The sequence below is a fragment of the Dioscorea cayenensis genome, chromosome 9 (assembly GCF_009730915.1).
Source record: "Dioscorea cayenensis subsp. rotundata cultivar TDr96_F1 chromosome 9, TDr96_F1_v2_PseudoChromosome.rev07_lg8_w22 25.fasta, whole genome shotgun sequence".
Classification (NCBI taxonomy): Eukaryota; Viridiplantae; Streptophyta; class Magnoliopsida; order Dioscoreales; family Dioscoreaceae; genus Dioscorea; species Dioscorea cayenensis.
The window spans coordinates 17,592,017-17,617,653 of NC_052479.1; the positions used below are offsets into that span (position 1 = coordinate 17,592,017).

At 43.7% G+C, this 25,637-nt stretch overlaps 1 pseudogene; it reads right to left on the minus strand.

Annotated features, from left to right (window-relative positions):
• Positions 1-1,396: 1,396 nt before the first annotated feature.
• Positions 1,397-25,605, minus strand: LOC120268548 (annotated as a pseudogene).
• Between the last annotated feature and the right edge of the window lie 32 nt (positions 25,606-25,637).

The window sequence follows — 25,637 nt, forward strand, 5'->3', positions numbered from 1 at the left end:
CTTGAAAACCCAGGGCTGGATCACTTTGGCATGCTCTCTTGGCATCTAATTCTTCCATTTCTCTCTCAAGTGCATACATTTTAGCGCCAAGCAGTTTTCTTTCAAAGTCCATGGCCCTGTGTAAATAGATAAAACTAACAAAAATAAGCTATCACAGAAAACACGAAAGAAAAAAAAATAAGTAAACATGCACAAAATGGTAAATGACACATACAAAGACAAATATTCACAACGACAAAGATAAATAACTAGAGCAGTGAGCTAAAGGTTTTCCTAGCATTCTTGGATTCCCGGGCAACGATGCCAAAAACTTGATCGATCCGCAAGCGCACGGGTAGTCAAGTAATACCCTATGCGTGACACAGGGGTCATATTCCCTGAGGTCCCAAGAGCTGCTATTACTCTCCCCTAGACGGCACTGTCTAGTCTACCAAATATAGGATTAAAACAAGATAAGGAAAATCACAAAAGAAAAGAAACTATAAACACATGGACTAAGGGTCACCACACAAGCATACTAAGGAAGCAAGTAACAATGAAAGTGCGAGGTCTCTGAGCTAGGATCCCCTTTGGACTACGAAAGCTAGATGGATGCTAGAATTACAAAGGCAACGGTGGTTGGACCAAGAGACATCCAAAAATAGATCACCCCGATAGTCACGGCGGTAATCCCTAACCCAATAAGAGTATTGGCACGGAATCCCTTCCGACCAAATCCTCCTACGATCGCATTACAATTAGGGGAATCTCAAATTAGGGCCGAAACTCAACCTAGGTAGAGTCCTAATGGTTGGAGGGGTATGAAATACCCAATGGTCATGGTGTATTCATACATGTATCCCTTCCAAGCAAGGTGTGTCTAGTATAAGGGCGATGGTCATGCACCAAATACAACCTAGAAGTTGAATCACAAAGTTCACATGCAAAACAACACATCAAAGAGCACCAAGCAAGGATCACAAACCACACAAATGCCATAAATGTAAATCAAAGCATCTATACAAGCAAGTTCATCCCAAGGTTCACCCGATGCCCGGTGACCTTGGGAGTCTAGTTCGTCATCAACAAAGGAGCAAATGAGGAAGATAAGAGATACAAAGAAAAGTTCATAACAAACTCCTCTAAGATGAAGACTAGAAGGTGGTGATGAGAACTCGTCGGATCCTCGCCGGCGAGCTCCTAGATTGTTTTCCTTGAGTGTAACCTTCTTCTCGCTTCGATTTTCCCCTCAGATCTACCTTCTCCCGCAGCCTTGAAGCTCTAGAGGATGATGGTGGAGAGTGGTGGCCAAAAGTCCCTTAATTGATGCCCTAACAAGCCATATATATGCCCAGATCCCGATCGGTAAACGGGTCGATATACCGCCATATGCCGACCCCTCGGGAATTTCGGTTTTCTACCGAGAAGCCCGCAATGAGCTACTGATGATCCGGACCGGAAACGCCATTTTGTTGCCGAATTCATCCCCAATCGCATCGCCGAGCCCCCGAGGACTTCTAATGGGCCTGAAAATGTAAAAAAATAACATAATTTAAAACCAAAAAGGGCATCGATTCAACAAATAAATATAAAGAATAATATGAAAACAAATACATACAAAATACGTACTTTTAGACCTTTACCAAATGGCAGGGGCGAATCGTATAAAACACAGGAATTTGTCCAAGAAGACATGGATCAGACTGCTTTTTCAAAAAGGGATTTCCAGCTAAAGTGCCCTTACTGAAATGAAAGGTTGAGTGAAAGCAGATCCCAGTATCTTGAAGGGAGAAAGGCTAGGACAGTGAGAAGAATAAAAAAGAAGAGTCAGTCCCAAGTTGAAAACTCAGGGACCAGAAAAGAGAAAAAGATAAGAAGGCGACAAGAAGATCGGTTTGAGTGATAGAAAAAAATTCTCTGTATCCGGTTCAAGAAAAGGGGAGCTCAGTTCAGTCCCGGTTTGTTTGAATAAGGATGTAGGGATAAAGAAGAGCCCTAGGGGAAGCAGGAGATTGAGCTAGACCAGACCTTGATACTCACCTTCGTCGGGAAGATATCTACTTTTTATAACTGCCTTGATCCAGATCTAGCACTGACCTTTGATGGGTGATCTCCCTTTTCCAAAATAGAGCACTTGGGTGAGTTTGAACGACTGATTGATCAAGAAAATCTGGGGCATTAATTTAAAATTTCGAGAATAGTTCACGGACAAGGAAGGGAGAAGGAATCTCAGAGTTCTGGATCTGGATCTCATTACTGGACCATGCGAGATGGAATGCAGAAAGCTCCGTTGGCAAGATTATCCACTGATGTGCCCAAGGCCTAGTCAGGGGTTGCTTGGTCAAAAAGTCAGTGCCAACTCCTTCATTGTCCTGTGCCCTTTACTTTAAAGCAAAGCTCGGCGGCCTGTCTTTGAATATAAGTCTTCTCTCCTTTTTGGTCTGGGATGCAAAGTCACCTACTTCTTGGTTGAAGGAAAGCATTTGACCGACTTTGGTTGGATAGCTTTGAGAAAGATAGGATTCTACAGAAAAAGTTGACAATTAACTCCCCAAAGAATAGGAAACCAAAAACAAGAGTCTCAAAAATTCCACTAGTCACGAAAACATCCAAAGTGGAAAGATGCTAGCCCAATGGAGACTTGTCAAAAAGTGCGGATCACCTGATTTGATTGTCGAAGATGACCTTCTGTGAGTCTGAAGCGAGGGGCTCATGTGCACAGTGATCCCCGAGCATTTCGATCGATGAATTCCACCGGGATTCAAATCTAGGTTTTTGACTGAATCGATCATGGTCCAAAAACATTCTTTGGATGCTTTGGTTCAAGTTTCACTCCTTGAGGCTAAAAACCACCCATGACCCCCGTTTTTTTAGCCTCAGAATTGACATACTGACCACCAGACCAAGAGCAACTCAAGTGGAGTCTGCTCTCCTTGCCTTGAAGTAGGTCTTTAGCTTTGGTGCTATCCTTCCCTTTGACTCCGATCTCCTCTTTCCTGCTCCACACAGATCAGGTTTTGAGGGCGAAGTCAGCTTTCTCATCCACCGGGCAAGCAGGTTCCACGGGTTAGGAAGGTGGGTAAAGGCAAGCAACTCTTTCCTGACGGCCTTAACGGATAGAAGGCAATCACTCGTCTAGGGCCCTCGGTCAGGCTGGCAACTATTTCCTCGTCCATCAATCCCATTCCAACAATAAGGGAGAGCTCTTAATCTGTCCTTTATGCCACGAATCGCCTGTTAGAGAAAAAGATTGAAGTAAGGTCTTTCCCTCACCAGTCCCATTTCGGATTCTTTTGACTATTGGGATAATACCTTTACCTTTCCCGCGCATTCCTTGCCCGATTCTTATACTATTGATCTGACGGAAGAAATTCCTTTTTCTATTTCATAAGGGTCACCTATGCCTATTCTGTGCTGCTCTCTGATTCACTTCCTCACTCGGAGATAGCCTTTGAACCCCTTCTTCTGAACTTGAAAACACACGCCTTTCTTTATTATTATATTATTCTTCTCTTAGCTTGCCTCACTCGACTCGAGATAGCCTATCACTCTCTAAGATACAATAGAAAGTGATTGAGAAGAAGCTGTGAGGCAATGCGCTGATGTCCTTCAGGCAAGTCTGCCGAGGAAGAAGATCCAATCTACCATCCTTGCAGCTGAATGAATCCCCCTCATTATAAAGAAAGGCAGTGGAAAATTCTCATTAGAGGAAAGGTAAAGAGACTGTAGCAAGGGCAATCCAGCAAGCGCTTAGGCAAGCTAGCAAGTTCGCTCTCCTATCGCTTTTCTCGAGAATATCTGAAAAATTTCTTTTTCAAGCCAGCATTAAATACAAGCACGCTAGGGCTATATCTTTTTCTGGAGGGGCTGGGCTTTGATTGAAAGGGCTGAGCTAACGATAAAAGTTTCTTTCGATGGGATAGGAATAGAATACCCTGGAGAGATTTCCTTCTATTTCTTTTTAGGTTGCCTCCGGATGTATTTATTTGGAAGGTAGGAGTTCGTGGAATGGAAGCTAGTGTTCCTGTGAGAAAGAAAGAGTATTTTGAGCCAGGCGAGTGCCCAGTACCCCTTTACCTGTGGGGAATAAAGAGAGTGCCCGTGCCCATAACTGTGGATAAGATAATATGTCGGATAGTCTTAATGCCATTTCGAATTCTTTTTCTTCTTTTTTTGAGGCAGTTCTAAAAGAAAAGCCAATCCTAATCCAAGAGATTAGCCTTCCGCTTTACCTGGGTTTTGTCTTTGATTGGAAGTTGGAGTTGGATTTCATCTGTGTTCAGTTCCTTCTGTCTTCGAGGGAGTTGTTGAACTATTCCCAGTCAGTGATCCATTTTCTTTACTAAACTAAGGGCATCGCGCTCCAGTCCATCTACCTTCTCGAGTGCTACTTAGAAGGAGCGGGAAAGAGTACTAGAGCAAGTAGCGCATTCTTTTCCAGTTGTGGGTCTATCCGAGCCTGCCACTGATCCCCCTGCCAACCCAATTGGAATCTCTTTTTTAAGCCCTGAAGTAATTCGCCATCCCTTTTTAACTTAATTGAATTTAGGAGCGAAATAAAGCGGCTTAAGGTAAGGGGGATATATGGCCTGGACTATCTGTTTTCCTAAATACCAGTAATACCATCGGGCCTACTCCTAAATAATAGGAGTTATTCCCCTCTAAAAATAGAATATGCATTACCTCATTACCTATAGACCCATTATATATATATATATAATGGGCATGCTCGAAAAGAAATCTGTGCTTATTGTTTTAGATAGAAAAGACTACTTCTATCTTGTCCTTTTTTTTTGAGTTTACTTTGCTGTCGGTCCTAATTCTAAACTCTTGTCTAAGACAGTATCAAGTTAGCCTTTCGCAGTCCCTGGCTCTTACGAAAAAGTAGAAGTATTTTGCTCCCTTGTAGCAGCCTTTCAAGCTCTCTCTTTTAAATTTAAAGCGAGTTGGATAGAAAAGTCAATCTCGTAAGCCAACAGAACAGCTAGGGCGGCAGGCTAGATCAAGAGTAAAGGGTCAAGCACAAAGGGAAGAAAGCCCATAGAAAGTACTTTTCCTTTTAGGCAATCAAAGAGAAAAGGGATAGCAGCTGAAAGAAAGGATAATAGGTTCCGCTCTAGGGAGAGCTAGAAAGTCTATCAGTTTCTTTTCATTAGTCCCTTAGAAAGGCGCAATGAAAAATGCTCCATAGATAACCCCATGTGTCTCGTTCCCATCCTTAGGGGATCGAAGAGCGATTTCGCTTCACGCCCAAAGCGTCTTAGATACCTAAAAGCCCGAATGCATGTAGCGCAGGCGAAAAAAGCGGCGAGAAGGAGCAGAGGAAGGGGACCCAGTTTCTATTGCCTTCTCCTTCTACTTCTACTTCTCAAATCTTTTGGAGCTTGACTTTGATTTCCCTTGAGACCAAACTCTTGTAAATTGGAAGATCAAGAACGGAGTTAAAAAAATGTGCTTTTGCTTGATGCAGTCTGCAACCTCTCCGATCACTACTTGGAATTGTCTCTTGATATGAGCTGAATTGGGCCTAACACTAGAAAACCTGGCCTGATTCCTAGTCTGTCCAAAATGAACAGATTGCTACCATTAAAAGCAACTTTACATACTTTTTGTGACCTGTGGTTTTGTTGGATGTCCAAATTGGAATTAAGTTCGATGCGCTAATTCTACTTTAAATTAATTAAAGACCAGAGGAGGCACTGCCAAATATTGTCGACTAGAAAAGCAGTCAAAAAACAGGTGATTGGATGATTCCACATTACCGTTACATATGTCGCATTTCGATGCCATGGAGATACTCTTAACATTTTTCATTAGTGGGCAATCAGCTATGGTACAACATACCATTTAGGGGGTATGATGCTGGACCATATGAGCGAGCCCCGATTTTTTTAATTTCTTTATCACATGTGGCCTCCCACGCATCTCTAGCAGTGGGCTTGCACGAGAATGAGCAGTTCAAAATTAACGAATCTGAGGGTCCCGGGTGATCTTGAATTTGATATCCTGCAAAGATCAGGGTGCAAGCTATTGCAAAGATCGGGAGCTCATCTTGAAGAAACTCTCTCATTCGAGGCTTTAAAAATCCATGTTGTCGGGAAGGTTAAGTCTCTCCGCTATGGAGTCTGTTCCCCATCTATTTCTCTCTCCTTAAATTAATCGATTTCCCATCTCCTAGCAGCCTACTGGAGTTGGCATGTAGTTCTTGAAGCCTGTCTCGAATTCCCTGCCAAATAGACGAGGATGGGATGACTGTCCTTGCCCAAAAATTTAGCTATGAGGTAATTTGCCCAAGCTGATTGTTCTGTTTTGAGATCCTAGTCAAGCTTGAGGATAAGCACTCTATTAACTTCTTTGAGCCTTCTTATGTTCAAACCTCCTTCAACATAAGGAAAACATACCTTTTTAATGCTATAGTTACACCTTTAGATGATCTTCCGACCAAAACAAGTGATGGGAAGCTTACCCTCCTGAATCCCCATAATCTTTCTGATAAGTGCTTGTGCGATATGAATGTGAAGCGTTCATTCCTTATGTTGAGCATTACTTTTCTCAAGTTTTTACACTAATATGTGTGTTTTTATGTTACTTTCACGCAGGTAGGGTTGTGAGGCCAAGTGACACGTCCGAATATGCATGTATATACCGCAAGTGCACGGGTGTCGAGTAATAATTACCCGGTGAGTGGGTGAGTCGAATCCACGAGGAGCGGAAGTATTAGTATTAACCAATTCTTAATTATCTAGTCGAAATCAATGGATATGATGAAATGAACTAATTGCAAGAGAATTAATAAGCAAAGCAAGCGAGCAAGAAAAGCGAGTAAAGGAGATCTCAATCAATAAAGATGAGGTATCCGGGCAATACTCCCCCTAGGATCTAACATGAAGCTCACGATTCGCTAAATGCTTCTAAACCCGAGTCTAATGAGTCGAGGTAATCCAAGAACAACCGGTCCTTACCTCTAAGCCACGGTACTAGTCCCCTACAAGGTCCCGGCGGAGAAATCACTCGAGTCTCAACACCTCACACCCCATATGACCGCAATACGCTCTAGGGGACACCTAAGAGTGAAATCGATTCCCTAAGGATAGATCCAACCCTAATTCCCGACGAAGGATCTCTAACCCCATACAAGGTCCCGGCGGAGAAATCTCTCAATCTCACGCCTCACACCAAATATGGGTGCATAGAGTTTAGGGAATACGGAGATAGGAAACACTCGATCGGAAAGGAGAGGGGACACTCCACTATCTCGTGACTCATCCTCTCAACCCTCTTTAACCTTGACGTTCTAACTGTAATGGAGACCTCTCTCACATGAAAGTAACAAATCATGCAAATCCAATCAACCTCAAGGATTAATTAAACAAGCAAGCAATGGGAATACAAGGTTAAAACTCAAATCGACTCGAATTAATAGAAACATAAAAGCAAATCATTACAAAAAAACATAAATCCTAGGGTTCACATGCCCAAATACCTACTAAGCTTTAGCCCTCCATGGAGCAAGTTACAAAACAATGATTATTACAATGAAAAGCAATGAAAGCCATGAAGTAAAAACCCCCTTAAATTCGTGATGATGGCCTTGATGGGTCGCCCTAGCGTCTTGAAGAATCCTTCTCCGAAGCTAGGTTGCCGAAGGCTCCCTCTTTGCTATGACGGAGAAAAGATCGATCAAAGTTGGTGATGGGACGCCCCAATATCGCCAAAGACCTCCTCCCAAAACCCTAGCCGCCTTGCCTTCGAGTGCTCCGAAAAACACTGCCAAAAGTCCCCCAAAAATAGGGCAAACGGCCTATTTAAAAGCCCAAAATCGCGCCTATTACGTGCCCCAATGCGCCCGTGTGGATTTTCCACGCGGCCGCGTGGGCTGCAGAAATTTCCACGCGCCCGCGTGGAATTTATGCGCGGGGGGGGCATGAACAGTAACTTACTACAGTACTGCTACGGCAAAGTTGCTACAGTACTTTTCACAAAATGCAATCCAAATACTCTTCTCTTGAGGCCACATGTCCGGGCACTGCGTCCATGTGGTAGGCTATAAAACTTTTCTTCATCGACGTATCTATGAGAGGTCTTGCAATCTTCACAAAGAGAAGGAACATGAAGATGTGACTGCCTTTATGCCCTTCCAACTAGTGAATTGACTTGAATCTTCTTGGAAGTCGGCACACATCTCCATGTTTATGAACTCCTCTCGTGTCTTGGTTCTTGAATTAAACAAGAACTCCCAACATTGTGTCTTTATAGCCTATCTTTGCTTCCTTTTTACTCTTCAAGCCATTCACAAAAATATATGCATAAAAAGAACACCAAATACACAATATGAGACATAAACCACGAGTAAAAAAATGATGCTCAATGCATGTAAAAACATATATAAAAAAATATGTCTACCCAAGCACTTATCACCAAGTATGAAGGAAAAAAGCCAATGTGGATTATAATGCACCGATTTTGGAGGAAATCTTGCTAAGGTTCAAATGCGAAGACATAGGTCAATGTGAGATGCTAGAGTGTGTGCCAACCTCCTTGTATTCGAGTTGGCACATCCATTTGGAGGGGCACAAAAGGCGGTCACACTCGAGCATTCCAACTTATGCACATAGAACAAGAGCTTCACCAGCGTGAGCGTGTGCTCGTTTGCATTACTCCGATGAAAGTATGGATTCGGGGAAGCTATTCAGGGCCGGATCATGTAGCAACATGGTAAAAAAATCTGCAGTAGACCTTCTCACTGCCGGTCGAGAAAATAGGAGTTCAGAGGATCCACACGTGCGTGTGGAAATTATCACGCCCATGTCGAAATTCCCCCACGGGCGCGTGAAGCATCCACACCCGTGTAGTCGCCCGATTCGACCCTATTTAAAAGTCTGAATCAGCCCCGATTTTAGTATTCTTTTTCTCCATCTTTTTCCCCCAACTTGAGAGAGGGCTTGACTGGGGTTTCGAGGGGTATTGGCCAAGGTTTTGTAGAGGTTCTCTGACTCCGATATTGTGATTCCTTAGGAAGAAGGTTGGTATGGGAGCTTCCGTCGAGGCATATCCTATACCGGACGAGGGAATCCTTGGACGACGAGTAGAGGACTTTCCACAAGACCATCGACACGACTATCGATGGGGTTTCTTTAAGGATTCATTGCTTTTACATTCTATTTCTTTGATTGTACTTAGCTCCTTGGAGAGGTAAGCCCCTAGTGGGTACTCGGGTATTTGTGAACCCTAGGATGTATTCGTTTCTTTGAATCTCTTTATTATGCTTTCAATAGATTGATGTTTATTGTGAGTTCCAACCTTGAATGCACGATTGTATGAACATTTCCCCTAGAGTGACACTAGGGTTGAGAGTTCTTGTTGGTAACCTTGTTAGTGAGTGACACACCACGAGCGTTAGACAAAAGCTAGGTTGGAGAGGGGTTGAGAGGGTGAGTCGAGAGGTGCAGGGAGCGTCCCCTTTTCCCCTCCGGCGTGATAGATTCTACCTCCGTTCCTCGAGTTCTTTACGGTCATAATAGAGTGAATGGTCTAAGGGATGAACTTCCGCTGGGGCTTAGTTGTGCGTGCAATGGGTGAAGCGTTGAGGTGATTTTTAGTATCTAGGGCTCAATTGTGGTTAGGGGACCTTCCACCTTGACCAAAGGGTTAGGTCTATAATTAGGGAAGAGATTTATCACTTGGAATCCGTGAGAGCTCATTCCAACTCTATCTGAGTGCGAGGTGTTGAGATTGTTCGATTTCTCCTCCGGGACATATATAGAGTTAGGCATAGTTAACCTAAGATTTGGGATTATGTAATTAAGGATTTCCAAGACTCACCATTGCATTGATTAGGAAGCATAACAGAGGGTTCTTGCACTTGAAACAATTATCCTAGATGGAGCATTATCCGGGTACCCCATCTTTATCGATTGCCTTATCTCTTTCTTTACTTTTGCTCTCTTATTTGTTGCTTTTATTGTTGAAAATTGAATCATTACAACACTCATCATCATTGATCTTTCACATAGCTAAGAATCGAATTAAGTATTTTTTTATTCCCTACTCACTGTGGATTCAATACCCGCTCACCCGAGATTATTACTTGACAAACCCGTTCACTTGCGGGATATACATCAAAGGGACCTTGTCACTTTCTGATTGAGGATCTCCTTTACCTCGGCATCTTTCCACATTCAACATTTTTCCCAGTTTTTTTTTTGACTCGTTTCCTCTTGATATTTCATTATAAGATTGTGCAAGTTTGTTACCCATTTTTTCTTTCCATCCACAAAGACGAAGATGTCATCTGCAAACAAAAGATGCGTGAGGGCCTTGCAGCCCCTTGGACTTGCCTTCAGTTTGATCTTTCCTTCATTTTCTAGCAGCATAATTGACGTGGACAGTGTATCTTCAGCAATACAGAATAGCAGTGGTGATAATGGATCATCTTGGCGCAGTCCCTACAATAGTTGAAATGCCCGACCAGGCCACCATTAACAAGCACCAAGATTTTTGAAGATCTGAGATCCAAATTAGCCAAAAATGGCTAAAGTCTACTCGAGACATCACCTTGAATAAAAATTCCCATTTCAAGGAGTCAAAGGATATCCACTTTGATTCCCAAGTTTCCACCGAAGGACTTAGAGTCCAATGAGTTGATGAATTCCGAGGCAAGAGCAATGTATGTTTTTTGAGACCCTTTATTTTCTTATTATAAGGGCCCCTTGGTGATATGAACTTTGGAACAACCTTGCTCAGCCTGCTCTAGCCTTCTTTGCCCTACTATTTCTTTCTTTGGATTTTTTTATCTCTAACTGATTGATGGGGCTATGGACTGAGATCTTGAAAACTCTCACTGAAAGGATCTGAACACACAATAGTAGGCCCAGGCTTAGGGCGCATGATCTCATTGACCACTCATGCTCATCTCAATAAGAAGACTAGACTCTGCTGGGGTACGACAGCTGATAGTTAGCTTAGCCTTATCGGCTAGTCTCCCCTGCATTGATCCATTGTGTTAGCCTGGGCATGCTTCAATCGCTTCCGTACTCCTAGTTGGCCATTGAGGAATGTGATGCCCAGTCAAAGGCAAGTTTGTTTATCATATTCTAGTACTAGGTCTGGTATCCTTCTTCGCTAGTCTAGGCTCGGGAGCTATTCAATTATATGAATTTTTTTGAGGTTTTTTTCTACTAGGGAAGATTATAGAGTCTTGTCTTATCCGAAAAAGGTATCCAAATAGGCGGGGGCCAGCTGGGACTATGGATTCTTTTATTCACATCTCCTAATCTAGAAGATTAAAAAAAAGTTTGAAGACACAAGGTTCGTTATCGGGTAAGTCTTCTTCAAGGTCTTCATCTGCTCCACACCTTACCTTAATCGGTAGCCAATTGACATTCCCTTCGCGGAAAAACAAAGTCTTTGTCTTTCAACTTGGTATCAACACCTCGGAAGGAAATTGATGTATAATAGGTTGATTTGGATAGACCAAGACACTGTCTCCATAGTCGTGGACCTCGGGGCCTTCCTCACATGAGTCGCTCGCCCGCCTCTCTTCTAGTTGCGTTTGCCCAAGTCCCATGCAAATGCTATTTCAAGATCACTTTAAGAATTGAGTCTTTCCTGATTCTATTTAGATAGATAGATTTCATTTCGAATGTAGGTCTTGTCCGAGTCATCTAAGAAAATTTCCACACCCAGTACGACGATATAATGGACCCGGAAAGTCTTTTTCTCACCTTCCTTATGTTATGATTGAAAGGTGTGGTTCGTAAGGTTTGTTGGATGGCGGAATCACCTTATCTGTGAGGGGAGAGAGAGATCAACCACATTGTTTTGCGCTACTTTCTTTTTCTCTTTTTCTCGAGCTCATCCTTTACCGAGATACTTCATTTATTATTTATATAGATATAGTTGCGGACATTGGAAAAAGATGGAGCTCGAGATTTCCCTTCCAGTGTGGGGAGATAACCCGAATAAAAGAGCTTACTACAGTCATTGATCCTAGAGGGAACCTTCATTAGTGGGAAATCTCCTTCATTAACTAAAGTACTACATCTACATCTAGCTTCTCCTTCCTTGATACGATGACAACTAATAGAAATTTCAAAAAGACAAGACATACCTTATCTAATGAATGGCATGCTTGGAAGTCCCTCTCATTACCAAGTTTATCCGATATGCCTTTTCTTGTCATTACCCGACCTTTGGTCGAATAGGCGACCAATGCTTTGCTGCTCGACCAAGCCTAGCCAAAGGCGTTGCCTAGCCAAGGACCTTTCGGATGGTGTTGGCAAAGCAGCTGCCCTCTGTTTGTTATTGGTAAATGTAGACAACCGAGAAAAGAAGAGCTATTGTTGTGAGACGAGATAGACCACTTACCATAAAAAAATAGAACTCTTACGATTAAAATCATAGGGAAATCACAAATGGGTGTACCAAAAGATGAATTATAGCACTCAAAATTTCTCTCTCGATAGAAAGAAGGATTTCGGAAGAAAAGCATTCGGATCATTATCGATAGGTGCCTTACCAATGAACTACTTACGGACTAGAGGGAGACTAAAGACATCTTTCTTACTTTAAGAGAATTGGTAGGATGTTTTTTCCTCCTTTCCCGAAGCAAGTAATTCATCTAGGGCAGCTCTCTCGGTTGGTTAGCTAGTGTCATTGGCCTTGACACGGCTTTCGGGACAAGTAGCTAAGTCATCTTAATCCAGCGACAAAAACTCCTAAACTACACTAGAGGAAGTGCTCAATCCCATCGCTTCATCGCTCAATCCGTTACTTCTTCCCTAGGAACCTGTTTCAGCTTGAGCTTAAGATTCGGCTACTTCAAATGCCCCTCTTCCCTTTGCTTTGGAATCGAATCATCAGTCCTTCCCCGCCTTTGAGAAAGTGGTTATCTTCTCCACAGCAGTGCTGGGGCTTTTCGGGCTTAGATTAGAAATGTTAGTCATGCCAAAGTATTCACTGGGACATAAGGTTCGACTTCTAGAGGATATCATCTATGGTTTATTCAGTTTAAAAAGCTTCATTAGTCCCTTTTACTGATGATGTTTTTAGTTCATATTCCACCTTACTTGAATTTTTTTTTCCACCTTACTTTATAAGGAATAAGGTTGTCGAGCGGAACAGTCGATGAAGAAGTTGAAAGTGTTGAAAAAAACCTTTCAACTCACCCACTCGGTTTCCTTTTGGATCCGTCAGAAGTGATGGATCTTAGCTGAAAGAGTTCCAGACATTTTTTCTTTCCCAGCTGAAGCAACCCCGCGGTGCAATCAGATTTTCTCCGACCCCTTCTGCTCACCGGTGGGAAGGAAGTTGAGTTGAACCTTCCTCATGCACTCTCGCTCATGCCTGTAGCAATTGATCAATCAAGGCATCTGTCTTTGATTGATTCAGACAAGTTCTATAAACTAACAGAGGCGTGTTTATCTTACCATGAGGGAGAGCTAAAACCTTAGTGACTACTCCTCTTCGGCCCAATGGGGACTCCCCTAGATAGCCAGCGCTGGGACGAAGCAAAGGTCGAAAGAAGAGCTCGAAACAAGAAAAGAGCGATCGATACCTCTTCGAGCGGGCGGGAGCACTCTCTCTCTATCTATCCGGGGACGACAAGCTCGGGAAGGGCAAGGCTCATATATCGAAGAAAGATCGAAGATCGTCGGGTTGAGTGAATGAAAAAAAAGGGTAATAATAGGGCTAGAGTTCTACACGCAGAATGTCACCACTTCTGTTAACAAGTTTTGGCTATCTTGTTCGGGTTCTAATATAAGTAGTTTGCAATGTATAGTGTAAGATCTCGCACTATACCAAGATCGCTTCGACTCCGCTTGCTTTTTTTCTATTAGCTTACCAAGACTATGACTGTACCATATATATAAGGAAGGTACTTTTCCAGCACAGATTCACCATCTTCGGCTATGCGCCAACAATAAAAGCGCTTATCTTCTCTCATTCTGCCAACCAAAAGGAGTAAGCCAATCTAGGCTAAACAATTGGTCTTGTTGTGAAATCCCTCTTCACATGAAAAGGGCTAAAGAGGCACATACAGATTATCAAAGTAAAAGTGGGATGCCTATAGTCTCAATCGAGCTAGCCTCCTACTTACTTATCCCTGACCTAGCCAGTGGAACTGCTACTAGACTTGCTTTGTCCTATTATGCGTCTTATCCCTCTTTTCAGGGACTCTCAACTCGTTGTAAAGCAGATTTTTGGAGAATACCAGTTGAAAGAGGAAGATCTTCTCCCAACTAGGGACAAGGCTTTGAAGCTCATGGGGGCGATAGAATTACCATTCACCATTTTGGGTCGCATCACTCTCCGGCATAAAGACTCTACACATGAATCGGGTCTGGCAATACACTTTCTTTCAAAGAATTTATTTCCAATCATGGCGAAGGAAAACGATAACGAAAATTGCGAGAGCATATCTTTACCGTTGACCTATTTCTATCCCTATCTTATAGTTTTCAAACTGGGTCCTTCACACAATTGTCAAAAATTAGTGTGTCATCCATAAGCGAGAAATGAGGATCTCGGTACTCGATTATGTTTGATGCTGGAACCGTCCCGCTGCTGGCTCTATGTAGAAATCGAGTCAATGAGTTAGCTACCGAATGAAGAAGAATGTCGCCAAAGGCATCAACCTTTTTGCCTCTTGAGAATCTACGAGTTGGGATCCCATTCACTAGTACTCTCGAACTACCGAGAGGCCACCACCATCCCCGATCCATTGAATCCATCTATGACCGAACCCCCTCGCCTGTAGGATTTGAAAGATAGTCTCCCACATGATGTTATCATATGCCTTCAGAAAATCTAGCTTGAGGATGAATGACTCCCTACTCTCGGATTTGCGGGTATGCACAATCTCCTGTGCAATGGGAATACGTTTATTTGCTAATATGATGGGTGGTCATAGTTCAGTAAAGATTTTAAGTGGGTCCGCTTGGACTATGCTATTTATGAATAATATTTTTTATTTCATAGGAGATCTTTGCCCTTTATTTATAGTTCTAGCATTAACCGGTCTGGAATTAGTTGATTTATAGTGATCTCACTGGTCCATTCCATGGTGCTCGCTCTAAACTATCCTAAGTCTTAGTGGGCTGGAGCTATAAATACTAGCACTTATATTTCGAATAGAGTTCCTACTGAAGCGCATACTCCTTATGACCAAGGGGGGGTAGCGGTCAGTTTGAGATATTTGCAAGTCAAGCATATGCATGTGTGAAGAGGCAATAATTAGATGCGACTTCTGGCAAATGCATTTTCACAGGCCGAGGAGATAATGATCCTGTGAATAAGAATGTATTTGTTGCAAGAAGTGCACATGTTGTTGAAAACATCTCCCGTATACTTAGCCTATGTTGGATCTTTGATGGAAGAAATCGCTTTTCATGAAAGGGGAGGGGCGGAGAGCCCATGATTCGATGATGCCGCCTAGCCCGCCTTTCTATCCGCTACTCGAATGAAGTCACTGACCTACCATCCCTTCTAGCCTTACCCGATTCGCCAGGAAGGGGGATTTTATGAGGCAACCAGGTAGTTCGTCGAGTCAGGGAATGCGGTAATCCTATTTTGCTTGGATGAAAAACCCATTCCATAGCCTTCTCGCTTGATTGTGGTGGACGTGAATCCTCAGAAAGAGAATATGAAAAAAAATGCCGTATCTTAGATGGGAGTCAGGAACCGCACGAAGCATCTTAGATTAGAAAGTTTATCGCCAGTTGCATCTCCCACCTCTGACCCACACGCTCTATCTTCTCGATCCCACATGCCGGCCCATGGCCGCCTATCAAATGAATGGGATGATCCACTAAACAACTTCTCAAGATAACTCCTTCCTCTTCATCCGGGAGTAGAGATTGGATTCTGTATTGGCATACCTATGGTTTGGATTAGATGGCCCCATATCTCTTTTCTGCTGGATTCCCTACCTCTCTTTTCCAGTACATATGGCGCAAGATGATTCCACATATCGAGGTCAGAATGGGATCGGGTGTTTTCACGTCTCACCGTAGTGCCCACTTTGCCTTGATTGGAGATTGATGAACAAGGAAAATGGAAAAGTCGACTTTCAACATAAGCATATGTTGCTTGCAGGGTCCTTAGTTTAGTCAAGTAGGCGAGGGGTCGCGAAGGATTCAATCAAGCCACGGGTTCCCCCTATGGCTACCTTGTTACGACTTCACCCCAGTCGAAGACACCACCGTGGTATGAGCCAATAAGACCACCAAAAGCCTTTGTGGCACTAGTGGTACACAGAAGTCATGGATGATCATTAGTCTGATGCTTCGGGTGAAACCAATTGCCAGGGTGTGACGGGCGGTGTGTACAGGGCCCGGGTACATATTCACCGCGGCATGCTGATCCGTGATTACTAGCGATTACAACTTCATGTTCCCGAGTTGCAGAGAACTATCCGAACTGAGGCAATCTTTCCAGATTCGCTCCGCCTTACAGCCTTGCTTCCTATTGCCATTGCCATTGTAGCACGTGTGTGGCCCAGCCTATAAAGGCCATGCAGATTTGACATCATCCCCAACTTCCTCCAGTATCTCACTGGCAGTCTCTCGTGAGTGCGGTACACACCTTTTTCTTTGTTTCGGAGCAGGGCATGTACTATTACCACTATGTACCACACCACCGGGCGGCTCACCTGAATGCCGAGTCTTCCTCCGCCGCCAACTCGACGTCATCATAACCAAGCCTAACCAAACCATCATGGTCACTGGTACTTTGACATTACTATAGATAGGGGAATGAGTGACGCAAGATGACTTCGGTTCACACGTGAAAGTGCTTCGAAAGCGCCGGCTCCCGTGAACTTCTTGCTGAAAGCACAGCTACGTGCTGGCACTCAAGTAGTAGCGCTGGCACATCACTCGGCTCACTCTGGTTGCTATTTCTCCTTAGGCGCGTATCTCAGCAACACAAAACGAGGGTTTCACTCATTATAGGACTTGACCAAACATCTCACGATACGAGCTAACAACAGCCATGCAGCACGTGTATGAAAGTCAGTACCATCCTGTTAAGGACAGGTTTTGTTGTTCATATGTCAAGGGCTGGTAAGGTTTTGCGCGTTGTATCGAATTAAACCACATGCTCCACCGCTTGTGCAGGCCCTTGTCAATTCCTTTGAGTTTCGGTCTTGCGACCGTACTCCCCAGGCGCAGTGTTTCACGCGTTAGCTGGGACCTTGATCCACGTAGACCAAGGGCGAACACTCATCATTTACGTCATCGACTACCAGGGTATCTAATCCTGTTCGCTCGACATGCTTTTGCACCCCAGCGTCGGTAGGGACCTAGAGAGCTGTCTTTTCTTTTGGCCTTCCTTCGTAGATCTACGGATTTCACCCCTACACACGAAATTCCACTCTCCTCTGTCTCACTCAAATGAATTGGTTTTGAGAGCATTCCACCAGTTTTTTGTGACTTTCACTTTCAACCTGATTCACCGCCTACGTGCCCCTTTACACCCAGTCATAATCGCGCACTTGACAAAAGAGCTTTACAAGCGGAATTTCCCTTCTTCACTCACGCGATATTACTGGATTGGGCTTTCGCCCATTATCCAAGATTCCCCACTACTGCCCCTCGTGCGAGTTCTGGCCGTGTCTCAGTCCCAGTGTGGCTGATCATCGAAAAAGACCAGCTAAGCATCATTGGCTTGGTCAACTTTTACCTGACCAACTACCTAATACTACGGAGGCTCATCAAACAGCGCTTTGGAGCTTGATTCAGGATTTGGCCAGAACTGTTCTGCAGATTCCCACACATTACGCACCCGTTCGCCACTTTGTTCTCAACTATTCTGATCCAGCAAACGGAGGCTGAAAATCTTCGCCTACGTGCGTGCCCTTACGTTTTGAACCAGGGCGAGACTACTTTAGTGTTGAGCCTCTTTTCCTTCTGCCCAGCTCCCCGAAAATCACATTCGACTTGCATGTGCTAAGCATATAGCTAGCGTTCCTTCTGAAGCAGGATCAAACTCAGATTTGGACTATGATTGAGCCCTGTAGTGGTAGAACCTGGTGAACCGGGCGTACTACTAAAGATTGATTCTCTGTCCTAACCACTCTCTTGTATATATATTATTATTAAATAAACCCAATTTCCTCCCTCGAGACAGGACCGGCACTACTTCTCTTTTTTGTCTGATCCAGATTTTCCTTCCGTAGAGCGATCTGACAAAACATTGGAAACATAGATCCAAGATCATATACAAATAGACAACAATGATGTGATGACGGAAGGCTCTTTTCACTGCAAACCAAGTCAATCTGTCCGTAAGCCCATTCCTTTGGCTGGGGAATGGGGAATCTTCTCTATGAGGGCGTTCATCTTTCGCCCCTTATGGGCTCAAGCACGACGGCTACTAAATCGGACTCAATTTCAACCTCTTTCACTGGGGCTTTAGGGTTATCAAGGCCCTTTCCTTTACATTGTTGAGAGAGCCTCTGAGGAATCTCATATTCCAGCTTTTCATTTGCTTCTTCCTTTTCAATCATCTTAGTCAAGCCAGAAGGCAAGGCTCGAGCCCTTTCTTTTTTTGACAATGCTCGACTCGTAGGGTACCGTGACATCATTGTTGACGAAATAACGTCTTTTTGTCCTTTTCACCTAAATGGTATCTCCAAGGTGCTCGAAAGAGGAAAACTTTTCTAAACAACGGTAAAAAGGTAATGACCTGCTTTTCCCTTCATGTCGGCCCTCGAAAGCATCCCTTTTTTTAAGTTAAGGGGAGACTAGCGAGTGAGTACGTACGAGCCGCTACTAGAAGGATAGCATGCTTAAAAGATCCTGGCCATAAACCAAGACCCAAAAAAGACCATATCCAACTGCCTTCTTCCCTTTCTTCACGGAGCGGCTTAAGTCAGAAGGACTTCGACCTCTAAGTCCAGCGAGAAACTCCTATTTGTATAAGCGAGCTTTTGGCCCTACCTTACTCTACCTTGGGAGTCTCTCTCGTAGTCGCGTAAAGCTCTCAAATCCTTTCACAAGGAGGCGAAGAGGATTACTTTTCTCATTTTACCTAAAGTTGCCCCCTACCTCTCAGTGGCTCCTTGGTGTCCTATTGGGGATTGACAAGATCCCCTTGCTTATATCCCACAAGTGCAGGGCTTGTCGAAGTAATAATCCCGGGTGAGCGGGGGTCGAATCCACGGGGAGTAGGGAGTGAAAAATACTTAATTTGATTCTTAGCTATGTGGAAGATCAATTGTGATAGGTGTGAAATTGATTCAATTCTCAACAATAAAATCAACAAGTGAAAGAGCAAAAAAGTAAGAAGAGGGTAAGGCAATCGATAAAAGATGGGGGTACTCGAGATAATGCTTCACATAGGATAATCGCTTCAAGTGCAAGAACTCTCTATTATGCTTCCTAATCAATGCAATGGTAAGTCGTGGAAATCCTTACATACATAGTCCCAAATCTAAGGTCAACTATGCCTAACTCTATACATGTCCCGGAGGAGAAATCGAACAATCTCAACACCTCACACTCGCATAGAGTTGCAATGAACTCTAGGGATTCCAAGTGATAAATCTCTTCCTAAATATAGACCCTAACCCTTTGGTCCAGTGAAGGTCCCTAGCCACAATTAAGCCCTAGATACTAAGATCCTCTCAATGCTTCACTCCATTGCACGCGCAACTAGGCCCCAGCAGAGGTTCATCCCTTAGACCACTCACTCTATTATGGCCGCAAAGAACTCAAGGAACGAAGGTAGAATCTATCACGCCGGAGGGGAAAGGGGACGCTCCTGTACCTCTCGACTCACCCTCTCAACCCTCTCCAACCTAGCTTTTTCTAACGCTCGTGGTGTGTCACTCACTCACAAGGTTACCAACAAGAACTCTCAACCCTAGTGTCACTCTAGGGGAAATGTTCATACAATCAAGCATTCAAGGTTGGAACTCACAATAAACATCAATTTATTGAAAGCATAATAAAGAAGTTCAATGAATCGAATACATCCTAGGGTTCACAATCATCCAAGTACCCACTAGGGGTTTAGCTCTCCATGGAGCTTAATACAATCAAACAAATCGAATGTAAAAAGCAATGAATCCATAAAAGAAACCCCCTCGATGGTCGTAGTCGATGGTCTTGTGGAGAGTCCTCTACTCAGTCAGTCCAATGATTCCTTTTGTCCGGTATAGGATACGCCTCGATCGAAGCTCCCCTACCAACCTTCTTCCTAATGGAATCACGATGTCGAGCCGTAGAACTTCTCCAAAAACCTTGGCCAATACCCCTCGAAAACCCTAGTCGAAGTCCTCTCACAAGTTGGGGAAAAAGATGGAAAAAGAATTCCAAAAATCATGGCTGAAATCGGCTTTAAATAGGGGCTAGAATCGAGGCATCGCACGGGCGTGAATGATGTCCTGCGCCCTACGTGGAATTTCCACAGGCGTGGATAATTTCCACGCCCGTGTGGATTCTCTATTTCTCCGATTTCTCGGCCGTGTTGCTACAGTAATTTCTACAGTTTTTGCTAAAATAACACCTTTCACGATACTATGCTTGGGAATACTCCCGAATTCCATACTTTCATTGGGGTAATGCAAACGGGCACACGTTTACGTCGTGAATCACTTGCCTCTTCAATGATGTGCACGTTGGTGGATCTCTTGTTCTTATATGCATAAATCAGAATGTTAGAGTGTGATTGCCTTTGTGCCCTCCAAATGAATGTGCTCACTCGAATACGAGGAGGTTGGCACACACTCTAGCATCTCACACCGACCTATGTTTTCGCGTTTGAACTTTTAGCAAGATCTCCTCCAAAAATAGGTGCATTATGATCCACATTGGCCTATTTCCTTCATACTCGGCCTCACAACCCTACCTGCATAAAAGTAACATAAAAACACACATATTAATGTAAAAACACTGGAAAAAGTAATGCTCGACATAAGGAATGAGCGCTTCGCATTCATATCGCACAAGCACTTATTAGGGATCCTGCAGTCTTTCTTTAACCGACTGTGCGGGTTGCTTCTCATACTTATCCCTTCCTCTTACTAATAAATAAAAGCGAGAACACTAGCCGGTGAGTCACCATCTCGGAATAAAGGAAGAAGGCATGAGAGAAGGAAAGAGGAATTTCACCCTCTTGGTCAATCTACCGAGCTACTATAAAAAGAACTCACAGAGGTCACCAGGAGCGACTAGATCGAATTGTATAATCGGATCTTATGGTGGTGATTCCTTTTTTCCTTCTTTCTTACATTAGGTATGGACAAATAGGAATTGAAGAAAGGGCCTTTTGCTTCAATCAACAGATGCTAAGCCAACTTCTTTCTATTTTGTTGATGAAAAGATCGACCAGTCTAGAAATGATGAAAGTTCCGCCGATGTGACGATCGCTAACGCATCCAGGGCCCCACCACTGTAGATAAACTCTCTTCTTTTTGCTAATATAATAGTTCGCTATTGCATTAAATCTAGCTAGCAAAAGAATGATTAGCGAATAAACGACTTGATCTAAAATCTCACCAAAAAATGTTCCTGATTGAAAAAAAAGTAGAGTTCGTCTTATCATTGAGCCAAGGGGCAATCCCGAGCCTGAGCCCCAATATCGTAGTTAGAAATCTTAGATCTCCAGATTGGCACTAAAGAAAGAATCAATACTAAACTATCTCTATTGCGGGTACACCAATCTTAAGAGTTTTATCTGTAATCACTTGCTTTCGTCACTTTTACAGCTCTTCCAATTCCAACTGTTAGCGCCTACACCTGTTCTTCCATATATATGCCTATTCTCCGTAATAGTCAGATCCGTACTAATGACCGATGTTCTAAATACAACGACAGAACCAGTTGAGCTTTTTTCTCATTTCCACCCGGCCCGGCGACACCAAAAGCTATGAAACCCACAAAAAAGAATTTCTTCACTTTTTTCTAAATCTTCTTCATGAGGAGTGGATGAAAGCATCATTCCCTTGATTGAGGGGAGTATTGAACAACCTGCACAAGAGAGATTAAAGAAGCTCAGCTGCTAGAGTAGAGTGGATCCTATCCCCTATTTACCAGCGAAAAATAGGAGAGTCACCCGTCTAATGAGAAAGCGGGTACGCCGAGATATTCTATGACCAAAGGTCGAGTCACGAGCTAGTTCCATTCAAATAATCGAACCGTGTATTCGACACGTTGTTGGAACATGACTCCGACAAAGTAAGTGAAGGAATACGGGATCATATCATGTTGCCTTGGGAGTAATAAAGACTTTTCCGAGCCCTAATGTTGGACGTCCCTTTCTCATATGTTCTTGAGGCGCAATGAAAAATACATCTCCCGGGCTTTTTGATGTGGGTCTTGATGCGACTTCAGGTCAGATGAGCTGCTTCGTCAGGGGGCAATTCTTCTTGCATAACAATTTGAAGTGCTCCCATAGAAGATGTGCTCCCAATAAATCGCCAGGTCGTGTCCTTTCCACGGCCTTTTTGTGGTATGAATATTATGTCATACTTGTTCGAGCCTTATCATCTATCGGACGTTCGAGTGAACCTACTTTGGTCACAAGAATCTTTAAAGGGTTGACTCGACACCGGGGTAATTGGTGGGTAAGACCAATAAAATTAGGTAATGTCGTATCTTATTTGCTGTAAACATGAGAGCAAGGCATTCCTTTCTCACTTGTTATACCGGTGTTCAGCAGCGAGTGAAGTGAGCGTAGTCGATGAGACCATAGATGATCGAAGCCCAAAAACAAAGGTTGCCTGCAGGCCCGATGATGCTTTCGAGCCGTACTTTCTTTCTTCTCGAGGAGCTAGAACAGAGTGGTGGAGAATCGGCATCCTTCCTGCCGGCCCTACCTTCCCCATAGGACCAAGGGTACTTTGCTTGTTTGTATGGATTCACTTTCTCCTTGTCTAGTCTTGAAGGAGGATGAGTGGTATAGTGATCCTAGAAGTGTGTGCCCCTATGGCTCAATCATGGTTTAGCCGGCCCAATTGTGCATACTCTCCTTCCATGTCAACCGGAAGCAAAGGTATCTTGATTCTATCTTGTCATCACATGAAGCACAAACTCCTGCTAATCTGCTTCTTATCCCTTTATCTTCTATGTCTCTACTTGTTGACAGATTGGAAGACCAAGACCCTCCTTCCCGGAAGACCAAGAACTCAAGTGAGATTGAGCTTGTTCGGAAAGCGATATCCATCTGAATGAGATTGATCACATTATGGGATAGAAAATGAAGACAAATAAGGCTGAGGCAACCTAGGGTGATAAGGATAGATAGGGTGAATGCTCAGAGAAAGGTCAACCAAAAGTGTGAAAGGGGGAATCCCAGAGATAGGCCTTAGAGAAGGGAGCCCTTTGTCAAGCGATTGGAGTGACCATAGAAGCATCACGGTTTAAAGCTAGGAATCTACGTGTCAAGCCCTTGCCCTTGATCTATGTCTTTATATCGGTGCAAGAACATGTTCACATTCCACACGCTACATCAGTCCACAGCTCTTAGACAAGTTTTATCGAAGATTCCTTCAAATTAACAAAGTTCCACGCATTGTTAGAGAAGGGGGATTCTCATTCAATAGACACAGCGGTCGAGTCGAGTCAATGACAAGAGAGAGTAGATCAGGCTTCCGGCTATGGGGATGGCGAAACCCATTATCATCCATCCTTACATACAACGGAATAAAAAAAGCATTTGTTTGAGATCTATATGAGAATGAAAGCCCTGTCAGGGTTAAGTCAGTGAGACCCAGATCACATAAGCCCCTTTTAGAGATAGGGGGCGGTCATAGGCACTCGTAAAACCTTAATCGGCACACACACGGGCATAATCAAGCGATCCCGAAACATCAATCGAGAGAGAAAGCGAGTCCAGCGGGACCAGGGAAGACAAGCAAAGGGAATAGCGAAACTTCCATCGCAACAATTTCATTGCCTCGGGTTAAACAACCCGAATTTCCTAGCTCCACTAATGGGTAGTATTAACAAGAACCGAAGTCGAAATCAATAAAAAAATTAGTCCGATGTAGTAATGCGGTGTAGGAGCATACGCATAAAAAGAGCCATTTCTTTCGTTCGGGTAAAAGACCAAGCCAATCGAATCAAATAAGTCAATAACTCACTCAATAAGAATAAGAGGATCTACTTATTGAGGTTGAGTGAGGGGAATTGACCAATGATGAGAGCTAAATGAAGGACTCATTCCCATAGCGGGAGCGTACGCGAGGAGCTAATCACCCGAGAAGCGGCGGGTTGTCCCGATATTATCATTTTTGTATAGATATGGTTCATTTGGCAAAGTCACTAAATCTTCAACTACACAAAACAAGAAGAGTCTCTCGAGAAGGCTTTTCATTTGGTATATCCTTGTCCCATCCCTTTTTCAACACATTGATAGGTTGCGAGCTTGAGATCAGTAGGATAGAGAAGGAGTTCCCACCTCTCATCCTTTTTCAAGGCGACCCTTTCACGTATAGAGATTCCCCACTCTTTTCCCATCGTGCCTCTTCCAATAAAGTTGGCTCCTACACTCTTTGAGTACGCTTTGGATGTATAGGAGGTCTTGGAAAGGGTTCCGTTCTCCTATTGGGGCGAGCTTCAGCTATTGCTTTCCTATCCACGACTGGCCCGATTGGACCGCTCGCCTCACTGGGCTGGCTACCCGCAACTTACCTCTTCAAAGCCCTATCCTTGGTTACCGCTACTTACTCACTGCCCTTCTCGCTGCTAGCTTTCTCAGCTCTTGGACTACTTGCTTGTAGCTAAAGCTTGATTGGCTATGCCACTATTTTTTTGCTACGGCAGGAAAGGACTACATGCGATGTTCAGTGAAGTGGCTTGGAAGCAAGCTACCTTGACCATCTTCGAAGTATAAAATAATATACTAATCAATCAAACGCTTCTGTTGTGGACTACTCTACATTCAGCCACGCTATAGTGACTTCCAAAGCGCTACTGGGACGGGACGAAATCTACGTACTGATTGTCTGCGCTTGTTATTCGCGACCAGACAATTGGCTAAATTCTTCCATAACATAATGGGGCCGTGTTGTCGTGAGCCGAGTGACATAGGTACACAAGAGTACTTTTAGCGACATCCTTCCGCATTGGTGGCGAGTGTTGTGCCACAATCCCATTCATCATTTTTTTGATCTACATAAGCCAAAGCCCATAGCACTGCTACATTTCCGCATAAATGCGAGAGGATGTATAGGCGATATAGGATCTTGTGAAATAGGATTTGATTCGCAAGCGGCTCGGGTATGAACGAAGAAATTTTGAACAAAAGGATCGGAACTCGCTGATAGGAAAGGAGGGGAAAAAAAGCAATGCCAAGAGCTCCGTCAATCTGCTGTTCATCGATAGACGCAGCTCTCTCTTTTTCATCTCGTGTCGGATGCAACAAAAAGATAAGTCCTTTTTCCTTCTCATGAATCTGCGGGAGCGCCCAGCGCCCAGAAGAGCAAAAGCTCATTTTCCTTCCAGGTAAAGCGGCACATAAAAAAAGGGGCTGGCCTGTCAAAAGTCCAGTTCCTTCATGAACGAAGTTCAGAATCTACAAGGGTTTGTAGAATGAAGGGAGTGTACAACTGGGGGACAACCCCACTTTTTGTTATAAAGAGAGAATTGAGTTCTTCACTAAGTTCGAGACAAAGGAAAAAAAGAGTTAGCCCAAAAGCGTTATATTTGGTT